The 22,453-nt window shown below is 37.7% G+C and overlaps 1 long non-coding RNA gene across 1 annotated transcript in view; it reads left to right on the forward strand.

Annotated features, from left to right (window-relative positions):
* Positions 1-22,453, forward strand: part of LOC120606041 (uncharacterized) — a 41,482-nt gene that overhangs the window by 16,351 nt on the left and 2,678 nt on the right. The window contains exon 2 of the long non-coding RNA XR_005653818.1: positions 20,714-20,826. This is a non-coding gene — a long non-coding RNA (uncharacterized LOC120606041). The remainder of the gene's footprint in view (positions 1-20,713; positions 20,827-22,453) is intronic.

Here is a 22,453-nt window from a genome sequence, read left to right on the forward strand (position 1 = left end):
CACTTCCTGCCATTTAGTACTCTGAATGGATGGTCTTTGTCTCAGTGTTTCACCACGACCGTTTGGCATGTGCATCCTTGGATTTGGATCATGGACTGCCTTGATGGGCCACACAAGGAAGCTTAGCCCAGGAAGTCTGAGTAACGCCTTCCAGCCTCTGACCTTTGATTAAGGGACCTGAGGTGTAGTATGTAAAAGGACGCGAGGGGGAGCTGTTGAGCTGTTCAAGGACTTCGTTATGGTTTCCCCCCCCACCCCCCTCATTAGAAATTTGGTAATCTATGTTAAACTACATAAAATATTAAATGGGGCATAATATTAAATTATATATAACAGTAAAGTACTCATAATATCTCATCCCTATTTCCCATGTCATAATTTATCACTGAATGTGATGTTTGAGGGTTTTAGGAAGACCTGATTACATTCCAGGATGAAAAGAACAGGACATAAGAGAAAATGGAAAGGAAGGCCAGGCTCCGATCTGCTCCTGTGCCTGCCAGGCCGGGTGTGTGTGTTCTGAGCTCTGGAGCTGGTTGTTTTCAAATGCCACATCGATGGAGTAGAGGCTCTAAGGAAACAGATTTACTATTATTCCTAATGTATTTCTTTAATTGTAGAATAGAGGAGACCTTTATCAGAGTTCAACGCAGAAACGGGTCAGGGCCCCAGATGTCTGCCGCCCTTTATGATTGGAGCGTGGGCTGATGTCCGGCGACAGGCTTTGTTGTGGAGACAGTGGGAACCTACGTGGTAGTGACCTAAGGATGGAAAAGCTCCTTCAGGCCTTCAGTTCTTTGCTGTGACAGCTTTCAGGGCTCATTGTGTGCACTCATTAGCATTTTAAGGGAGGACTGTTTCCAAACCAACTTATGAAAGTGAGAATTTAGCCAATTTACGCAATTTCTCGGTATTGAGTGTCCGTTTGGCTATCTCTCACTTCCTCCAGAGGCAGTTGTCATAACGGGTCTGTGCAACAGCTTTAGAAGACATGTTTAAACACCATAGCTGTATCACTGCAGCTCGGTGAACGCGACTGAACCACGTTATTGACATGACGCCCCCATTTCCTCATGTGTAAGGTACAGATAATAATGCCCAACTCAAGGGCTATTGTAAGATCAAAGAGGTAAAGGTTTTGTGCCAAGATAAGTAACAGGGTCTTGATTTACCCTCCTCCTGAGACAACCAGTTATGGACAAGCTGCATGGAACAATAGTCCTTAAGTGGCTGGACATCAGGCAATGAAGGGTGGTCATCTTTGAGGGATGGGGGCCTTACGGTTGTTTCAGTTTACCTCGGGAGAGTTTCTGGGCAACAGTTCCAGGATGGCAGGACCTAGCTGAGCGGGACAGACTCCCTGAGTTAAGGAGTTGGAGCTGGGATGTGGAGAGACCGCGAGGGCAGGGATTCACAGGTCAGCATACCCGAGGACAGAGCTGCCCAGAGCGGAAGCACCCCAGATCTACACAAAGGTCCCCTGAGTATCTAGGTGAGAACCGATCTACCCACTTCTGTGAAGGAAAGACTGGGGGATGGGAAAAGAATCAGCCCAAACGATCAGCTAGAAAATGTGTGATGCTTACTCACGCAGGGCTGGAACAATGCCCACTCCCATCAGACAGACAGAAGCCCCACCCTTTCCAGGGCAGTGGGCGGGACAACTTGCCCCAGCAGTGGGAGAAGCCCTGGATGGAAACTGCCCGGTCCTGCTTAGAGAGTCCTAAAGGCATGACCTGAAATAAATGGACTGTCCTAAGTGACTTGGTGGCTTCCCAGGACAAAGCTCAATGTACAGGGATATACAAAGGTACAAAGATATCCCACCTCCAGCAAGTTAAAATTTATACTCTCCACACCCAATAATAATAATAAATAATAATAATAATTGCCAAGCACATGAAGAAGCAGGAAAACAGAACCAAGGAGGAAAAATGTAAGTCTATCTAAACCAAACCAGAAATGGCACAGGTGTTAGAGTTAGCAGACAAGGATATTAAAACAGTTGTTATAACTGTATTCTTTGTTTAAAAAACTGACACATGGAAGACATTGAAAAAGACTCAAACTGAACTTCTAGGGATCAAATCTACAATATGTAAGATTAAAGATACACTTGAAATTTAAGCAGTTTTGATGTTACTGAAAAAAAATAAAATAGTAAACTTGAAGTCAGCAATAGACATTATCCAGAGTGAAACAGAAAAGAAAATTTAAAAGTGAACAGAATACCAGTGATACATGAGACAGCTTCAAGTGCCCTCACATATGTGTAACTGGAGTCCCTGAAGGGGAAGAGGACAGAGAGAGGATTTGAAGATATGAAGACTAAATAAAGCTTTTTCTAATTTGGTGGAAAATATATAAATTCATGGATCTAAGAAGCTCAATGAACCTCAAGCCAAGAATCATTAAGAAAACTAACACTGTAATCAAACTGCTCAGATGAGTGACAAAGAGAAAATCTTAAAAGCAGAAAGAGAAAAAGATGACAGATTTTTTTGTCAGAAATAATGTAAGCAAGAAGGCTTTGGAGGAACATCTTGAAAATGACAAAAGAAAAAAATACTGTCGACTTAGAATTTTATACGCATTGAAAGTATCTTTTAAAAATGAAGCCAAAATAAAGATTTTCTTCGGGCATTGAAAAGCTGAAAGGTTTCATCACCAGTAAGCAGCACTGCATGAAATGTCAAAGGAGGTCCAGGACCTGGAGGCAGCCCCGGTCCATCCACCCACAGAGGCAGCCCACACTGAGGCATCCATTTGGTGGAGTGCCACTCAGCAATGAGAAAGATGGACTGTTGATGCATAGTCCAACATGAGTGAATCTCAACATGACTGTAAGTGGATAGAGCCTGACAAAAGGGACACAGACTGTGAGGTTCATTTACATGAAGTGAAAGCAAATGGACACTAATCTATAGCAAGAAAAAGCAGATCAGTGTATATCTGGGGCCAGGGGCCAGGTGGAAGATGTTGAATGGTGACAAGGTCTACTCACCATCCCGAGTGTGGCAGTGGTCTCACAGTGTGTGCTGATCGTATCGGGTTGTACGTTTTAAGTACGCACCACTTATTGTATATCAATCATACCTCACTAGAGTTGTTAGAGCTTATAGCATATTGAACACATAATCTAGTTTTCAGTACTCAGTAACCGACCTACTGAGGAACGACAGCTGGTAGTGATGTGTAGAGACAGCCTAGGTGAGACCGCAAGGTAGCTGCAGTCTGCCTCACTATTAAGTATTGGGCTGACTGGGGCTTGGCGTTGGACATGTCTCACTCTCTAGTATTTATATAGACAGAGCTGTGGGTTCCTATGACTTGAAATACCTACAGGAGGACAGTTGCCAGCGTTTGTCTCCAGTTTGCAGCCTTTGCTCAGTGTAGCCTGCATTCTCATGTCTGCTTGACCTTGCTGACATGACAGCCTTACTGGGTCCAGTACCAGGCATTTCCTTCTGTCCTCCCTGAGTGTTTCCCATTTCTGCACTGGCACCACCTAGCACTTGGGTGTTCATGTTAGAGGGATGGGCACCACGTGCCCCCTTACCCTCAGTCCCAATCGGCTGTCACTTTTCCTATAACATACATCTTCCCTCTATTCCTGTTTCATGTGTTCTGCTCTGAGCCTCTCTGTCCATTCTGGACATACTGTGTCTCTGTGGCCAGCATGGCTATTGTGCCCAGTCCTCGCCCCTTGTTCTAGCCTCCCTAGTTCAAGTTTATCTCCTGTTCTCCGTGATGAAGCACAGCGGTCCTCAAATTGGAGACCTTCCATACAGGCCAAAACTATTGAAAACACCAAAGAATATTTATTATGTGTTTTATATCTATCCATATTTACAATACTGGACAATTAAACATGAGACAGTTTTAAAATATGTACTTAGAAATTCATTAAAAATAATAATAATGACGTTATTTTGTTAATCTATTTTTATGAAAAATAAATTTTACCAAAAAAAGTAAAAAAAATGCATTGTTTTACATTTTTCTAGATAATATCTGTCTTAATAAAAGATGGTTGGATTTCAATATTTGTTTCTGCATTCACACTTGCAATATTATAAATCACATGGACTCTGGTAAACTACACTATCAATTGCATGCAAATGGGAATGAAAAGGCAAGTAACATCATATTAAAAGTTCGATGCAGCTGACTCCTCACAGAGTTTTAGGATCCCCAGATATTTCTGGATCAAACTTTGAGAACCACTGTTAGAACAGCCATACTGCTTTCTCTTCTCCTCCTGGACATAGCAAGACACAGCTACCTTAGAGTCTTCATCAAAATGCTTACTTCTTCTATGTCCTCCTTACACTTCTGCACATTCTTTAGCTCCCAGCAGACATTTGGCCTCCTAGTCTCCATCTTCACCCCACCTCAAAGGAGCCCATTATGCATTTGTAATAAACTTTTTTACTTATTCTGATGTTTGTGTGTAAGAGAAAAAGCTTGCCTTAACCTTACAGTTGAAAATCCATTCAGTGGCTTACTAACAGGAGCCTAGTATCACTTCTTGTATCTCTGTGTCTTTCAGTTGTGCTTTTCCTATCTCTGGAATCATGGAGGCCAAACTCATATCAGCTGGGGGAGAAACTTAGAGGGACTTTAATTAAATAATTTTTCTTTTAGCCTGGAGCATATGGTTAAATTTGATATATTAGAGTACCTTAAATGCATGGGCAGGTAATCTGTTGTACAAAGTTTTTGTGTAATAGATTCATGTCTGTCTCTTGCATGTCTGTCAATTGTAACTTTATGATGAGACAGAGAATATCTGCCTTGGTCACCACTATTTTTCATGTCCCAACACTGCCTCACACAAGCAGGGAGCTCAGTAGGTGTTCACTGAAGGAGTGACTGGGTTATGTCATCCCTACTCGTGAGTGTGAGTTTCTGTAACATGAGGCCATATTATCTTAGTGATTAATGGTTAACTAGTCTTCTGAAATTTTTCCTAGTCATCTCCCTCATGCTACATCAGTATTTCTGCTATGTGTTTTCTATATTCTTTCACCAGTACATTTATATAAGTACATCTTCACTGGGCCTTAGAAAATTGTAAAATTGTTCACTTTTTTCAGAAGTGTGTATCAGAATACCTGGGGAAAATATAAGAGGAAAATAACCTTGTTTTAGTTCAACAACTACAGTTTTAGTTATCATTATTGATAAACAGACAATCTCTCCAGTTTTCAGGAAAAAACAAGAACAATTTTATTTGTATTGCACTGGATGTCTGAAATCATTTCAAATCTGACGAGGAAACAATATGCCGTCAACTTTTACAGCCATTGGCATGAAAAATCCCAACAGCGAGTAGTCACAAAATAATTTTAATTATTTATTTATTATTTTTTTAAATTGAAGAAATGATTTAATTTTTTTCCCTCATCTACCTCTCCCTTCCCGCCTCCTCCTTACCCTCTGGTAACCATTAATCCATTGTCTATGTCCATAAGTCTCTGTTTGTTTATCCTGCTCATTTGTTGCTTTTAGGTTTATATCCCACATATAAGTGATATCATGTGATTTTTAACTTTTCCTGTCTGGCTTATTTCACTTCGTATGATTATTTCAAGATCCATCCATGTTGTTGCAAATGGCAGTATTTCATCTCTTCTTATGGCTGAGTAATATTCCATTGTATATATGTACCACAGCTTCTTTAGCCAATCATCTATTATAGGACACTTTGGTTGCTTCCATGTCCTGGCCACTGTGAATAATGCTGCTATGAACATCCGTGTACAAATATTGTTTTCCATAGTGGCTGTACCAATTTGCAGTCCCACCAGCAGTGTATGAGGGTTCCTATTTCTCTGCATCCTCTCTAGCATCTGTTATTACTTGTCCTTTGATTATAGCTATTCTTACAGGTGTGAGATGGTATCTCATTGTGGTTTCGATTTGTATTTCCCTAATAGCTAGCGATGTTGAGCATCTTTTCAAATACTTGTCGGCCATTTGTATGTCCCCTAGGAAGAAGTGTCTGTTCAGGTTCTCTGCCCATTCTTTGATTGGATTGTTTGTTTTTTTTTGTTGTTATTGAGTTATATGAGTTCTTTGTATATTTTGGAATTAGGCCCTTATTGGAGGCATTGCTTGCAAATATATTTTCCTATTGAGATGGTTGTCTCTTTACTTTGTTGACGGTTTCTTTTTCTGAGCAGAAGCTTTTTAGTTTGATGTAGTCTCACTCATTTATTTTAGCTTTTACTTCCCTTGCCTTTGAGGCCAAATTCATAAAATCCTCTTTAAGTCCAAAGTCCTTGAGTTCAGTTCCTATGTTTTCTTCTATGCATTATATTGTTTCAGGTCTTATATTCAGGTCCTCAATCCGTTTTGAGTTAATTTTTGTGTGCAATGATAGACAACAGCCTAGTTTCATTTTTTTGCAGGTGGCTTTCCAGTTTTCTCAGCACCATTTATTGAAGAGGCTTTCCTTTCTCCACTGGATGTTTTGGCTTCTTTGTCAAAAATTATTTGCCCGTATACATATGGGTTTACTTCTGGACTCTCGATTCTGTTCCACTGGTCTTGTGTCTGTTTTGCTGCCAATACCATGCCATTTTGATTACTGTCGCTTTGTAATATAATTTGAAGTAGGGCAGAGTGATGCCTCCAGCCTCATTCTTTCTTCTCAGTATGGCTTTGGCAATTCGAGGTCTTGTGCTTCCATACAAATTTGATGATTTTTTTGTTCCATTTCTTTAAAAGAATGCTGATCGGATTTTGATGGGGATTGCATTAAATCTGTATAAGGCTATGTTGATTCTTCCAATCCAAGAACATGGAATATCTTTCCATTTTTTTTGTATCTTCTTTGATTTATTTTAACTAGGTCTTATAGTTTTCATTAGGTCTTTCACATGTTTAAGTAGATTTATTCCCAGGTATTTTATCTTTTTTTGTTGCAATTGCAAAAGGAATTATTTTTTCAACTCCTTTTTCTGACACTTCATAATTAGGGTATAGGAATGCTATGGCTTTTTGAACATTGATTTTATATCCAGAAACTTTACTGTATTTGCTTATTGTTTCTAGTAGTGTTCTTATGGAGTCTTTAGGGTTTTCTATATAGAGAATTATGTCATCCACAAATAGTGACAGTATGACTTCTTCGTTTCCTATTTGGATGCCTTTTATATCTTTCTCTTGCCTGATTGCACTCGCTAGAACCTCCAATGTTATATTGAATAACAGTGGCAATAGTGGACAGCCTTGCCTTGTTCTTTATCTTAGAGGGAAGGTTTTTAGTTTTTCACCATTAAGTTGGCTAGGGCTTGTCATATATGGGTTGTTTATATTAAGGTATTTTCCTTCTATACTGATTTTGTTAAGTGTTTTGATTATAAATGGGTGCTGTATCTTGTCGAAGGCTTTTTCTGCAACTATTTATATGATCATATAATTCTTATTTTTAAATTTGTTTATGTGATATATCACATTAATCGATTCACGTATATTGAAGCATCCCTGTGCCCCTGTGATGGAACACAGTTGATCATGGTGTATAATCTTTTTAATATGTTACTGTATTTGGTTCTCCAGTATCCTATTTAGGATTTTTGCATCTATGTTCATGAGAGCTATCGGTCTGTAGTTTTCTTTTTTTGTGTGTTATCTTTACCAGGTTTTGGTATCAGGGTGATAGTGGCCTCATAAAATGAATTGGGAAGTATTGCCTGCTCTTCGATTATTTAGAAGAGTTTGAGGAAAATAGATATTAAATCTCCTTGGAATGTTTGGTAGAATCCCCTGGTGAAGCCATCTGGTCCTGGACTTTTACTTTTTGGTACGTTTTTGATGATTGTTTCAATTTCCATACTGTTGGTCGGTCTATTTAGATTTTCCAGTTCTTCTTGATTCAGTTTAGGAAGGTTGTATTTTTCTGTGTACTGGTCCATTTCTTCTAAGTTATTAAATTTGGTGTTATATACTTTTTCATAGTGTTCTTGTGTGATTCTTTGTATTTCTTAGATGTCAGTTATAATTTCTCCTCTTTCATCCTGAGTTTGTTTGTGTTCTTTCTCTTTTTTCTTGAGTGTGTTAAGCCAGCGGTTTGACAATTTTATTAACCTTCTCAAAGAATCAAAGAATCTTTGTTGCATTTATTTTTCTATATTTTTTGTTTTCAATTTTATTTATTTCTGCTCTAATTTGATGATTTCTTTTCTTCTACTGACTTCAGGCTTCATTTGTTCTTCTTTTTCTAGTTTTTTAAAAATGAAGTGTTTGATTGTTTATTTGGGCTTGTTCTTGTTTTTGGAGATAGGCCTGTAATGATATGAACTTTTCTCTATGACCACTTTTGCTGTGTCATAAAAGTTTTGATATGTTGTACTATCATTATCATTTGTTTCTATGTATCTCTTGATCTCTCTTATTTCTTCTCTTATCCAGTTATTCTTCAGTAGAATGTTGTTTAATCTCCACATATTTGTGGTTCTTGATTTCTTTTTGCAGTTGATCTCTAGTTTCAAAGCATTATGATCAGAGAATATGGTTGGTATGATTTCAACCCTCTTATATTTGTTGAGGCTATCTCTGTGTCCCAAGATGTGGTCAGTCCTTGAGAATGTTCCATGTGCACTAGAGAAGAATATATATGCAGCTGTTTTGGGATAAAAGGCTCTGAAATGTCAACTATGTCCAGTTGGTCTAATGTATAATTTAAGGATGTTATTTCCTTATTGGTTTTTTTTTTGGTTGATCTGTCCACATCTGACAGTGGGGTATTTAGGTCCCCTACTACAATAGTGTTTTGGTCTATTTCTCCCTTTAGTTCTGTTAGTAATTGCTTTATATATTTTGGGGCTCCCTGATTGGGAGCATAGATAATTAATTATTGTTATGTCTTCTTGGTGCATGATTCCCTTTATCATTATGGAGTGTCCTTCAGTATCTTTCTTTATCTTTTTTATTTTGAAGTCTATTTTGTCCATTATCAGTACCGCTACTCCTGTTTTTCTCTGAATGCCATTTGCTTGAAATATCATTTTCCACCCTTTCACTTTGCGTGTATATTTTCTTTGGAGCTGAGATGGGTCTCCTGGAGGCAGTTGGGTTTTCTTTTTTGATCCATTCTGCAAGTCTGTGCCTCTTTATTGGTGAGTTCAGTCCATTTACATTTTGGATGATTCTTATAGCCATTTTATCTTTTGCTTTCTGGTAGCCTGGTGTTTCCATTGCTTTCTTGTCCTTGAGTTTCTGTTTTCTTTATTTTGTTTGGCTTTTGTGGGTTTCACCTCTGATTCTTCTTGTTTTATGTTATATACTTCGGTCCTGAATCTTTCGCGTGCAGTTACCATTATGAATATATAAAGGATAGTTATATATATACAGTCACCCCTTTTCTTCTGTGCGTGCCTTATCTCCATTCCCCTTTGTGAATATGGATCTTTGAATCCTCCCCTTTTCAGTCACTGTTGTCTCAATTTGTCTCTGTGCATGCCGAATGTTCATTACTATCTTGCTATAGCAATTCTCCTTATTGTTTAAGCTTATAATACCCTGTTCTTAGTAAGGGTTGCAGTCCTCTGCTTCTATTTGCCTGCTAGTCACCTTACTCCTAATTATGTTTTTTTTTTTCCATTTTGTTTTAGGTGAACTGACCCTTTTCAGTATTTCCTGTAGTGCAGGCCTCGTAGTGGAGAATTCACTCAATTTTTCTATGTCTGGAAAGGTCTTAATTTCACCTTCATACCTAAAGGAGAGCTTAGCTGGATCCATTAGTCTTGGCTGGTGGTTCCTTTCACTTAATAGTTTGAATATTTGATTCCACTCCTTTCTGACTTGTAAGATTCGTGCTGAGAAGTCTGACAATAATCTAATGGGTTTTCCTTTATAACTTATTGTTTTCTTCTTCCTGGCTGCCTTGAGAATTCTGTCTTTGTCATTGATTTTTGATAACTTTCATACATCTTGGTGAAGGCCTTTTTGGGTTGAGATAATTGGGTATTCTCTTGACTTCTTGAATTCCAAGCTCCAGCTCATTCCTTAGATTTGGGAAATTCTCGTCAACTATTTGTCTAAAAATACTTTCTAGTCCCTGCTCCTTTTCCTCGCCTTTGATAATGCCCATTATTCTTATGTTTCCTCTCCTGATGGTATCTGCTAGTTTTTGTATTTCTCTTTCATTATTTTTTATTCTTCGATTTCTCTCTTCTTCCTTCTGATTTATTTCTAGATTTCTGTCTTTAATATCACTGACTCTTTCCTCTATTTGGTCGACTCTATTTCCCAAGCTTGCTATTTCAGTTTTCAACTCTTGCAGTGTGTTCTTTATCTCCAGAAGGTCTATTCTCTTCTTTTTGAGGGTTTCAATCTCCTTGCTAAAGAACTCATTCTGCTCATCAATTTCTGAAATTATTGATATAATTCATTTTGGATCTCATTGAGTTTTTTTAGAAGTACCATCCTGAATTCTTTGTCATATAAATTGCATATTTCTATGTCTGTAAACTTATTTTTTGGAGATTTTTCTCTTTCTTTCTGAGATGCCTTGTCACCTTGGTTGTTCATGGTGTGCAATAGACTATCTCCGCCTGGGCATTAATAGAAGTGTATTCTGATTTTTTCCCCAGCAAGATTTATTATATAATGGTCCTTAGCCTATTGCAAACAAGGCACTTTTCTTTTGGTTTCCAGTAGATGGCGTCTAAGCCTCTTGGATCTCTGCTTTATATAAAGTCTTAATAATGCCTTTTTTTTCCTTTTTTTCTTATAGATGTTTAATCATGCTAGCTAACCCCAGTCTTAGTCTCTGTCAGTGTTAGCAATAGTTTCTTACATGATCCTTTGTATTTCTGTGATATCAGTCGTAATTTCCCCTCTTTCATCCCTGATTTTGTTTATTTGTGCTTTTTCTCTTTTCTCTTTAGTGAGTCTAGCCGGGAGTTTGTCAATTTTATTAACCCTACCAAAGAACCAGCTCTTTGTTGCATTTATTTTTTCTATCTTTTTTTTTTCAATTTCATTTATTTCTGTTCTAATTTTGATGATTTCTTTCCTTTTGCTGACTCTAGGCTTCATTTGTTCTTCCTTCTCTAGTTTTTTTTAAGATGAAGTATTAGGTTGTTTATTTGGGCTCGTTCTTGTTTTTGGAGATAGGCCTGTAATCATATGAACTTTATGACCACTTTTGCTGTGTCATAAAAGTTTTGATATGTTGTACTATCATTATCATTTGTTTCTATGTATCTCTTGATCTCTCTTTTTATTTCTTCTCTTATCCAGTTATTCTTCAGTAGAATGTTGTTTAATCTCCACATATTTGTGGTTCTTGATTTCTTTTTGCAGTTGATCTCTAGTTTCAAAGCATTATGATCAGAGAATATGGTTGGTATGATTTCAACCCTCTTATATTTGTTGAGGCTATCTCTGTGTCCCAAGATGTGGTCAGTCCTTGAGAATGTTCCATGTGCACTAGAGAAGAATATATATGCAGCTGTTTTGGGATAAAAGGCTCTGAAATGTCAACTATGTCCAGTTGGTCTAATGTGTTGTTTAAGGATGTTATTTTCTTATTGATTTTCTATTTGGATGATCTGTCCATATCTGACAGTGGGGTATTTAAGTCCCCTACTACAATAGTGTTTTGGTCTGTTTCTCCCTTTAGTTCTGTTAGTAATTGCTTTACACATTTTGGGGCTTCCTGATTGGTGCATAGATATTAATTATTGTTATGTCTTTTTGGTGCATGATTCCCTTTATCACTATGAAGTGTCCCTCAGTATCTTTCTTTACCTTTTTTATTTTGAAATCTATTTCGTCCAATATTAGTACTGCTACTCTTGCTTTTTTCTGAATGTCATTTGCTTGAAATATTGTTTTCCACCCTCTCACTTTGAGTCTGTATTTGTCTTTGGATCTAAGATGTGTTTCTTGGAGGCAGCATATAGTTGGGTTTTGTCTTTTGATCCATTCTGCAATTCTGTGCCTCTTTATTGGTGAATTCAGTCCATTTATATTTAGGATGATTATTGAAATATGAGGTCTTCTTATAGCCGTTTTATCTTTTGCTTTCTGGTAGCTCAGTGTTTTCATTGCTTTCTTGTTCTTGAGTTTCTATTTTCTTTATTTTGGTTGGCTTTTGTGGATTTTGCCTCTGGTTCTTCTTGTTTTATGTTATATACTTCAGTTCTGACTCTACGGTGTGTGGTTACCATTACAAATATGAAGAAGATAGTTATATATATGTAGTCATCCATTTTCTTCTGTGTGTGCCTTATCTCTTTTCCCCTGTGTGAATTTGGATCTTTGAATCCTCCCCTTTTCAGTCATTGTTATCTCAATTTGTTTCTATGTATCTGAGCATTCATTACTATCTTGCTATAGCAATTCTCTTCTTATTATTTAAGCTTATAATGCCATGTTCTTAGTAAGGGTTGCACTCCTCTGCTTCTATTTGCCTGCTAGTCGCTTTACTCCTAATTATGTATTTTTTTTTGTTATTATTTTGTTTTAAGTGAGCTGACCTCTTTCAGTATTTCCTGTAGTGCAGGCCTTGTAGTGGAGAAATCCCTCAATTTTTGTATGTCTGAAAAGGTCTTAATGTCACCTTCATATCTAAAGGAGAGCTTAGCTGGATACATTATTCTAGGCTGGTAGTTCCTTTCACTTAATAGTTTAAATATTTGATTCTATTCCTTTCTGGCTTGTAAAGTCCGTGCTCAGAAGTCTGAGGATAATCTAATGGGTTTTCCTTTATACGTTACCGTTTTTTTCTCCCTGGCTGCCCAGAGAACTCTATTTTTGTCATTGATTTTTGATAACTTTCATTCAACGTGTCTTGGTGGAGGCCTTTTTGTGTTGAGATAATTGGGTGTTCTGTTGACTTCTTGAATTCCAAGTTCCAGCTTATTCTTTAGATTCGAGAAATTCTCGTCAACTATTTGTCCGAAAATGCTTTCTAGTCCCTGCTCCTTTTCCTCACCTTCAGTAATGCCCATTATTCTTATGTTTCCTTTCCTGATGTTATCAGTTAGTTCTTGTGGTTCTCTTTCATTATTTTTCATTCTTCGGTTTCTCTCTTCTTCCTTCTGATTTATTTCTAGATTTCTGTCTTTGATATCACTGATCTTTTCCTCCTTTTGGTTGACTCTATTTCCCAAACTTGCTATTTTATTTTTCAACTCTTGCAGTGTGCTTTTTTTATCTCCAGAGTTCTATTTGGTTCTTTTTGTGGGTTTCAATCTCTTTGCTCTGCTCATCTAGCTGCTTTTGCAATTTCTGAAATTGTTTATATGTCTCATTTTGGAACTCGCTGAGTTCTTTCAGAATTACCATCCTGAATTCTCTGTCACTTAATTCCATATTTCTATGTCTATAAGTTCATTTTCTGGAGATTTTTTCTTTCTTTCTGAGATGCCTTGTAACCTTGGTTGTTCATGGTGTTTAATGGACTATTTCTCCACCTGGGCATTAATGGAAGTGTATTCTGTTGCTTTTCCAGAAAGAAGATTTATTATATAAAGGTCTCTCTTTAGCCTGCTGCAAAGAAGGCGCTTTTCTTTTGGTATTCAGTAGGTGGCGTCTAAGCCTCTTGGATCCCTGCTTTATATAAAGCCTAACATCGTTTATTTTTATGTAGATTTTAATCACACTCGCTACTCTCAGTTTCAGTCCCTATCAGTGTTAGCAACAGTTTTGGTAGCGTTTGTTCAGATTCCCCTGTGGTTCCGCAGTGATCGATCTTGGAGGGCATGAGCAGAGGGACCCTCTGGATTGGGGGTTGGGGGCTGAGCTCAGCCTCGCTTTTGCAGCTGGGCCGGTAAAAGTCAACTGTTTTACTCTGCTGACCCATCTCACTTCTCTGCTTTCTGCCCTGATGACTGGCTACATAGAAAAGTCCCAGCACTTCCAGGCAGGGCTGTTCAGGGAAGTCGCTGCACCTTCACTCCTCCCCCTACTCCTGCAAGGAGCTTCCTCCATGAGAGGCAGCTTCTTTATTTGTCCCAGTCCACTGTCCAACACCTGGGGTTCTAACCTGTGGTAGCTCTTATGCTCATATCAAGCACAGACGTGCTGGTGTGCAGTTTGGGTGTTATTTGTTCAGTTTTAGATGTTCAGCTTATTGTTTCAAGGGCAAAGATCTGAGGATGTCTCTCATTCCATCATGTTTTCCCAGAATCTACAAATTTTCTAAGTAGATTTTCAATCATTGTAAGGTGAAACTTTGGCCAGGGAGCCAGTTAAGTCATACATTGTACAAAATTGAAGCTCTACTTTGAATTTGGATATTGAAAACTGTAAGAAAATTATTATCTTGGGTTCATCTATAGTTGACCTTACATACTGGAATTCAAACACCATTGCTATTGACTTACTGTTTAAATAAATGATCTGATATTAAAAAGATTAAATTTTGTTAGCTAAAATTGCCAGAACAGTATGTAAATTAAAATTATTTTGCCTATTACTATATTTCATTGGCTTCACATCCATTCCTTTTTTCCATGAGAACATTTTCAGAGATTTCTCACTCAAATTTGGCATAGAAATGAGTTGTGTTTTCAAAAGCACTTTAAATGAACATGTTTTATGGTATTTCAAAGGCAATTCACAAAGACAAAGCTTAGAGATCACGTCAGCCCACCAGTAAACCACTGCTTAAGCTAGAGAATAAAACAGGGATTTATTTGGCAGCTATGGCGATATAAATGATAAGAATAACAATCATAAAGCATTTACACCAATTGACAAGACTTGCTTGAGTTAATATATGCCTAAAATGGAACTTGAAAGATCACAGATTATGAGAATCCACAGACTGAATGCGTTCACTGTGAGTTATGCATTTAATTGTGACTGTTTTCAAGACATCCATACCTACCTATCTCACCAAATCACTGGAATGGATATTTTTCTAAAATACGATTTCCAAATCTGGAAGACATAGCAGATTTTAATCATTTGGTCAGTAGCTAGTGAGTGAGTCAACTGTTGTTCTATTGCCGAGGTGTGAGGAGGACTGCGGTGTGAGCCTCCGCACTGATGCAAGCGTGCCTGGCTTCTGCATTGATTGCCAGCCGCTCACTGCAAAATGGCATCCATGTGGAGGATGACATCGCGCGTCCCAATAAACACACTGCCCGGCAGGACCAGGCTAAAAGCCTGGTCGCCTTCGCATCCCCACCGAGGCTCCTGGTTTCAGAGACTCGGGCTCCTTCCCGAATGGGCCTTGCTCGTCTTGGTTCTCCCTCTTCCCACATGTTCAATTCCTGCCCCTTGTCGCAAACCCACCAATGAGGAGCCACCAGGGGCTGAGATGAAGAAATCTTCATTGTAGAGTGTTCTGATCTTATATAGTTATCGCCTGTGAAGATGAGCTAAAAAATTATGACATTTCTCTTTATGTGACATCAAATGACTGCTAGTTTGCTGAAAATTTTTAGAATAAGGAATTTAGAGTATCATAGGAAATAACCTTGCTTTGACTAAAAGCACACATTAGAATATAACCCATATCCACTAAGATATTTATTTCTATAGCTAAACACAATATGAATATTTTTGTGAAATATTTTTAAAAGTGAATAATTTTTACGTATATTTATAATACAGCAGTCAAAGTTATACTTGTCTCTTCTGGGCTGTCTCTGTTGAACTTGTTTATGTGGTGGCTATGGGAGTCAAATGCAGGGTCATTGTAAAATAATCAAACATTTTAGAAACATATTACATATGAATATAAATGTGAATATTAGTATGCACCAAATTACAAAGCTACCAATATATTTCTCAGTTTTGTTTGTAGGAGAAGCTGGACTTAGTTTTGCAGTTCATTGCAAGGATCATCTTATGTACAACAAAAGGAAAAAAAAATTTCTTCAGACTGAAATGTCTTTATCATCAGTGCAAAGAGATGAGTCAGATAGGGCACATCTGAAAAAGACCAGGCCTGGAGTGTTCAAGTGTCTCTGAGGGACCTGAGTTAAATTTGTATCAGTCAGGTCCCAGAAAATCTATAAGAAATGCATCCTGTGAACAAGGCAATCCTCAGCCCACAGTCTCCTTGGTGGCTGAAGATGACACCTTATGGGCAGCACCTATAGCTGACCTTGAGAGTTTGAACAAAGTGAAGGGCACTTCTGAAGTTTTCAGAGTTAAATAAAAGATTAAAATACTCTTAAGGTCACATCCTCCTCAGTTATGCTGTTAGACAGGTTTCCTTTATGCAGGAGTCAGTCACCATCATGTCAGTTTACAGGGAACAGAAAAGCCAATCTGTTCGAACAAATTAGGGACTCCCCAGAACTTAGTGCATTCTTCCTGTGCCATAGGAAATGCAGGGCTGTGCATCTTGCTGAGAACGTTATGATTAGAACCATATGTCTAGATAGAATAATTAAGATTTTCCTCCTGCTATATAGAATGTCACAGACAACTTTACTTTCTAGGAGATTGGGGCTCAGCTTCACTTCCTCAGAGTGTGGGGGTTTTAATCTCCCAGGGAGCTAGATTTGGCATTCTGTTTAAAATCTTGCCTTCTCTGAGCAGGGATAACCAGATGTCCAGATACAAAGGCCCTGGAATTTAGCCTTATGCAGATGTGATAAGAACTCTGTACTATATCTTCCTCGTAGCCTTGAAACAATGAAAAAATAAATCGTAATTATTTTTTACTATTGACAGTGCACAAAATAGACTGGGACACATTCCTTAACAGACTAATGGTGATCCTAGAGCACATTTTAAGCATTTGAAGGTTCTAACAGTAATAGTGATGATTCCTTTACAAATTAATTTTCCTATGTTCACACATAAACCAGTTACTGTAATATGATTATGTGTAACTACTGCATTTTATATTAAGTATTAGTATTGATTACAAAAAGTTTCAGAAGATGGTAAAGGTAATGTTGGCTTTAATTTGATCAATAATTAATGAATATTTTCTCACCAGACTACCCTTCTCCTCTCGCCTACCAGGCCTTTCCATTAATAACAGCTCCTTACCCACTCCCCACTGGAAAATTGTTAATGTTTACTCTGTGGATTGTTGCTAATTTTTCTCCAAATTCTCCTCATCCAGGTGTGTGATTTTTAACCTCTTTGTAGATGAATTTAACATTTTTATCGATATCTCTGTCAACATTCTATCCCATATATCTTAAATTCTTTCTACATCTTAGTATGTGATATTTTCCCACTATCGCATGTTCGAAATGTCTAAAATGAACTCATTAACATCTACTCAAAATATGTTGTTTTTCCTGATGTCTCTGCTTTCCCCCCAGACACTCAGATATGAAATATCATGTTTTTTAGTATTCTAATTTAATAACTAATTTTCTCTTTAAAATTTTATTTGCAAGGTATTTTGGGATCTGCTAAACATGGAGTGCCTCTCCAGTCTAGGCTAGATTATGAGTATATTTTCTCAATGAGATGAAAAGTTCAGTTTCACATGCCCTTTAATCCCAGTCAAGTTCGTGTCCACGAAGGTCTGGATGTCACTCTCACCCCTCAGGCCTCTGCCTGAGGAGGACATTTCAAGGGCCCAGGCCACCGAGCTAGAACACCTTCTTCTGTGACTGGACTAGACCAAAGGGAGATGATCTAGGGTTTCTAGATGACCTTTAGCAAAGAAGAGGACATTTACTCTCTTGTTAGTATTGTGCCTGGAGTAGAAAATGTAGAATTATAGTGGTTTATTTCAACTTTATTTATTTATTTTTGTATCGTAGGGATAAAAAAAGAAATATTTTCTCCCTAATCTATTTTTAGGGACTTACACATCCAAAGACAAAGAAGGCAGGATACCTAAACAAAGGAATTAGAGGCTGGTTCTCAATCTTAGTTAGAGACTTGTGGGGAAAAGCCTCAGAGACGTTTGGTTATTTTTTGAGGATGACAGTTATTTATGAGGATCCTCTATTGCCATGAAATTAAGCAAAGATCTTTGGGTGGCAGTGTCTGAGGTTTCACACCTCCTCAGGGTATTTTCTGAAAGATCTTCAATGGCATGGTGTGGTTGCATTTCTCCTTTCTTTCCACTCTGATTGCTCTTACATTTGGAATCATCTAGTCCCCAAATATTCCTGCTGCTCTCCTCTCCCACAGTTATATTTTCCCATCATATTTTCAGACTCATTTCCAGCCTCAAAATCTTTCAACACTTGTGCCCTTCCTACCTTCTGAGATTGACAATTGGAACCCTCTCTATCATGACCTTCTTGAAATCATCTTTGTATTTTCCTAAACACAGTGTTTACCACTATAGCCAATTCTCCTTCTTCACATATTCATTGTATATTCTTCTGGACTTTATCTATGTGTTTGATTCACTTAGAATTTCCCGCTGTCATCTTTCAAAAGTTTATGTTTCAAGGTTCATCTTAATATCAATACCACCTTCTCTGTGAGGACATATCTAACTTGACACACACCTTTCTTGCTTCCTATGATTGTCTTTATTTCTCATGTTAGCCTTATTTTATTAGAACATAAAATATACAAAATGAAGTGTTTCAACTAACCTTCAAGCCTTTAGACAATAGAGAAAATATGTTTTATATTTTCTGGTTTTTTTTTTTCTGATATGACAAACATAGCATGTTTGATTCTTGGTTAATATTTCTTTATTAGTTGATCAATACTTTTAAAAATTACAGATGGATTCACCTCAGGATTGGAAAATTAGGGCACTTTTTTTTTCCTGCTATGTTTATTATACATTTATCTTTATCACTAACACAAAAAGAACAAAGGAAAGGAAGTTTATTTGTACCCTATAATTAGGTATCTTTTTAATTAACAGGTTATGAATATATTTGCATTTCTTCTGTGGCACTGGAAAGGCCTTTGCTTACATTTGATCTCTGTATGCGTATTAATTTACAAGTATTTATAAACAGTATGATGGCATTCTTGTCTTATATGTATTACTTTTGTCTCTCCATGTTTAGAAGTGTGTTTTATACCTTTGCTCTCTGAGTTAGTAAGGTTGTTTTTTATCCTATTCTGACCATCATTTGAGTGAATGAGTTTGCCTCTATCCAACATGGATATAGACAATATTTAGATTTCTTTTTACCTGTGAACATAACCATAAAAGGTTTTAAACTGATTATGAACCTTTTCTGATTTTATGTAGTAAAAATTAAACATTGATGCTAACTTGTTTATGGGCAAACACCTAAAATAACAATCTCAATCTGTGCTACATCTTTATTTTTTATTTAAAGTCTACATTTCCAAGAGTGCAAAGTTTTTACAGATCAGTAAAGAGGTCTTCTAGTGGGTCACATGAAGGCAGTGACAGAAAAATATGAACGTGACCAAATATGAATAAAAATAAAATTATAAATGAATAAAAAGCATGTTGGCTACTTAAGTCTGCTTCATCTCCATTATGTGATTTTAAAGGGCACCAAAATGGGACTGTGGGCTCCCTTTTAAGGTTATATAGGAAAGTTCTGGCAGCATGCCAGTATGAAGCTAACATCCATTTCTGAGCTCTGTGGTTCATAAGGCTTTATTGCAGTTGCATGAAAAGCAAGTAAATGATTTTATGAGACAAGGGTTTTCTTGAAAGGTTAGTTAGTGTTCTGCTGTAGTGCATGAAATATTTTTGATATGTTATATGTAACATGAAGATATTTGTGAGAATGCTTGATATATTTTTAAATTTAAAAATGACTTTGTGTGAAGGACTCTATTTTTCCAAATTATTATTTTCTATGTAGTAAGTATTAAATGCCTACAATGTGTCTAATTCTGATGAGTTAAGTTATTACACTGTTATTATGCTGTTCTTCCAAGTGGTCCCCTTCCCTCCTGCAGAGGGGTCACTCTCACCTCGTCCAAGTACAGACCCATGGGCCTTGCCCACAAGCTTCTGAAGGGAATATCTGAATTGAGAATTGGGAATTGGCCTTTATAAGAAGCCGTCTGGATGATTCTTGTGTACCCTACATTTTGAGAATAACTGGGTTAATGATTAAAAGCATGAGTCATTCAAAGCACACCAACTTAACTGGAGTCTCATTTTATTTATAAGCATGTCATTTTTATGGGGCAAATTAACCTCTCTATGATTCAGTTTCCTTGGCACACTCAGTTGTGGTGAAAGAAAAAATAATGGAATCTAAATTATATTGTTTTTATGAGGCTCAGGAGATAGCGCAATGAAGTGCTGAACAGAATTTCTGAAATATTCTGTTATTAGGTCCTAAGATCTGTGTTAATTAGCAAAATTGTAATGGTAAGCTAAGTATACTTGTATCCTTTTATCTGGATCTTAAAATCTACTAGAATTTTAAAATTTAGTGACTGTTTAACAAATATTACCTATTCTCAGAATGATGATGATGACTGAGGCCTAAATATCTAGAGGAAAAAAAATCAAATGCTGTCAGAAAACTATTTTCTAAAGGAAAAAAGAAAAAACAGATCAAAGCAAAGAGAAGATTGTTTCTAAGCTCCATCTATCTTTTCCATGCTTTATACTTTGTGTACTTCTGGTAACCTCTTTCTTCTGATAATGTGTGTTTTTTATTTAGAGGCTACTGGGTCTCATCATAGTGACTCTGCAATGATAGATCTGGTTCATGCATCTGTATGCGCACATCCTGAGAGTTTTAAGTTTAACATAATTACATGGCTATTATTTTTTTCTCAGTAGAAATGATGCTCTTTCTTTATTTTACTCTTCATAATTTCCCCTTTATTATCTTTCTATCCCAAGGTTTACAAAGAATCAGTTGTTGTCCGTTGAATAGAATGATGAGTAAATAAAACAAGATCTTCACGATCATGAGCCTTATGTTCCAGTGGCTGAGGATCAGCATGATATAGAGAGTAAGTAAATACACACACACAAAACAAAGAATAAGTCAGCAAACAGTTTAATTTCAGATAGTGATAAATGCTATGAACAAATGAGACAAGGTGCCATCATTGAAAGTGATGGGTAAGACACTTAGGGCATCAGGAAAAGATTCTGGGTAGGTACCCTGCTCAGAGGGATGAATTACCTGAAGAAGTGAGTCATTTAATGGGATAGAAAAGGGAAATTTCAGTCATGCGGTCAACCCTCAGTGGAAATAAGCTTGTCTTTTGTGAAGAAAGCCAGAGTGACTAGAACAGAGAGAGCACGTGGTCCATGATTGGCCTGAGAGGTAGACAGACACCAGGTCACTTGTAGTCCTGAAGGCCACACATAAAGGCCACACAATAAGGAGTTTTCATTTTTTTCCAAGGATAAGGCATAGCCATTGGAAAGTTTAAGCAGTGGAGTGACATAATCTGACTAATGCTTCTGAAAGAAGAGTATGGCTGCTGCGTAGCTGGTGAAATAGCAGATGCTATTTGGATATTATTGCCATAGTCCTGGTGAGGGATGACGGTGGTGTGGGTTTGGGTTTTACAGAGAAGTAGATGACAGAAGTATTTTGGAGGTGGAGCTGGGAAGACTTACTGGTGGACTGAGTGAGTCATGTGAGTTGAAGAGAGGAAGCCACAATGACCTAGTTTTTGGGAATAAACAAATGGTTCAATAGAATGATGTGGTTATTGGCACAAGGAGGGCTTGAAAAAGCAGTTTGACCATCGTAAATCTGAAAATTTTGGAAGTTGGTTGTGAGTTCCAGTAAAGGTAAATCTGGGTGTCATCTCTGCACAGGCTGTGACTGCCATCATGAGACTTGATGAGATGACCTAGTGAGAGAGTAAGGTGGAGGGGGAAGGTGCTGGGCACTGTGATGTGCACCTGAGTGGTAGGGTAGGTCCCCAGGGAGAGGCCATTGATGAAGTAGGAAGGAAACCAGGCATCTTGGATCCCTCAAGGCAAGGAAAGTGTGTGTTTCAAGAAAGAACCATGATCATTCATAATCTGGAGAAGCGCTGTTTCATTAGAGCTGCAAGGAGGGAAGCCTCCTTGGTGGAGGTTGACAAGAGGGTGGGAAGTCGAGAGAGGGGAAGAACAACTCTTTCGTGGGAGCTTTGTATGAAAGAGAAAGAAGAAAATGGGGCAGTGACCAGAAGGAATGTGAGACTAAGTGACAATTTTTTTTTAAAAGAAGGATCATATTAAGTCATGTTGCATGCCAATTTTAATGATCCAGCCGAGAGAGAAAAAGAGCTTGCTGATGCAGGAGAGAAAAACATAATTTCAGAAGCAATATCCTTGAGAAAAATTAACAGGAATGGAATTGAGGACAGAGCTGGAGAGACTGACTTTAAATGGGTCCAGGAACGTGTCTTCTGCTGTAACCAGACTTACCTGGGGTAGAAGCAGGCGGGCTGATGGAGTTAGTGCAGGTCTCATTAGAGGTGCAGTGTGAGGATGCCAGTAATGTCATGAGGGGCAATATGGGTGAGAAAGGGTCTCTGTCCTTAGAGAGCTGGCAGTCAAATACATGCCCATGATGATCTCCGTATTTCTGATTACATGAGAGCCTCATTAATGATGTTTCACGTACAGATT

This window comes from Pteropus medius, unplaced genomic scaffold (assembly GCF_902729225.1).
Source record: "Pteropus medius unplaced genomic scaffold, Ma_sr-lr_union100, whole genome shotgun sequence".
NCBI lineage: Eukaryota > Metazoa > Chordata > Mammalia > Chiroptera > Pteropodidae > Pteropus > Pteropus medius.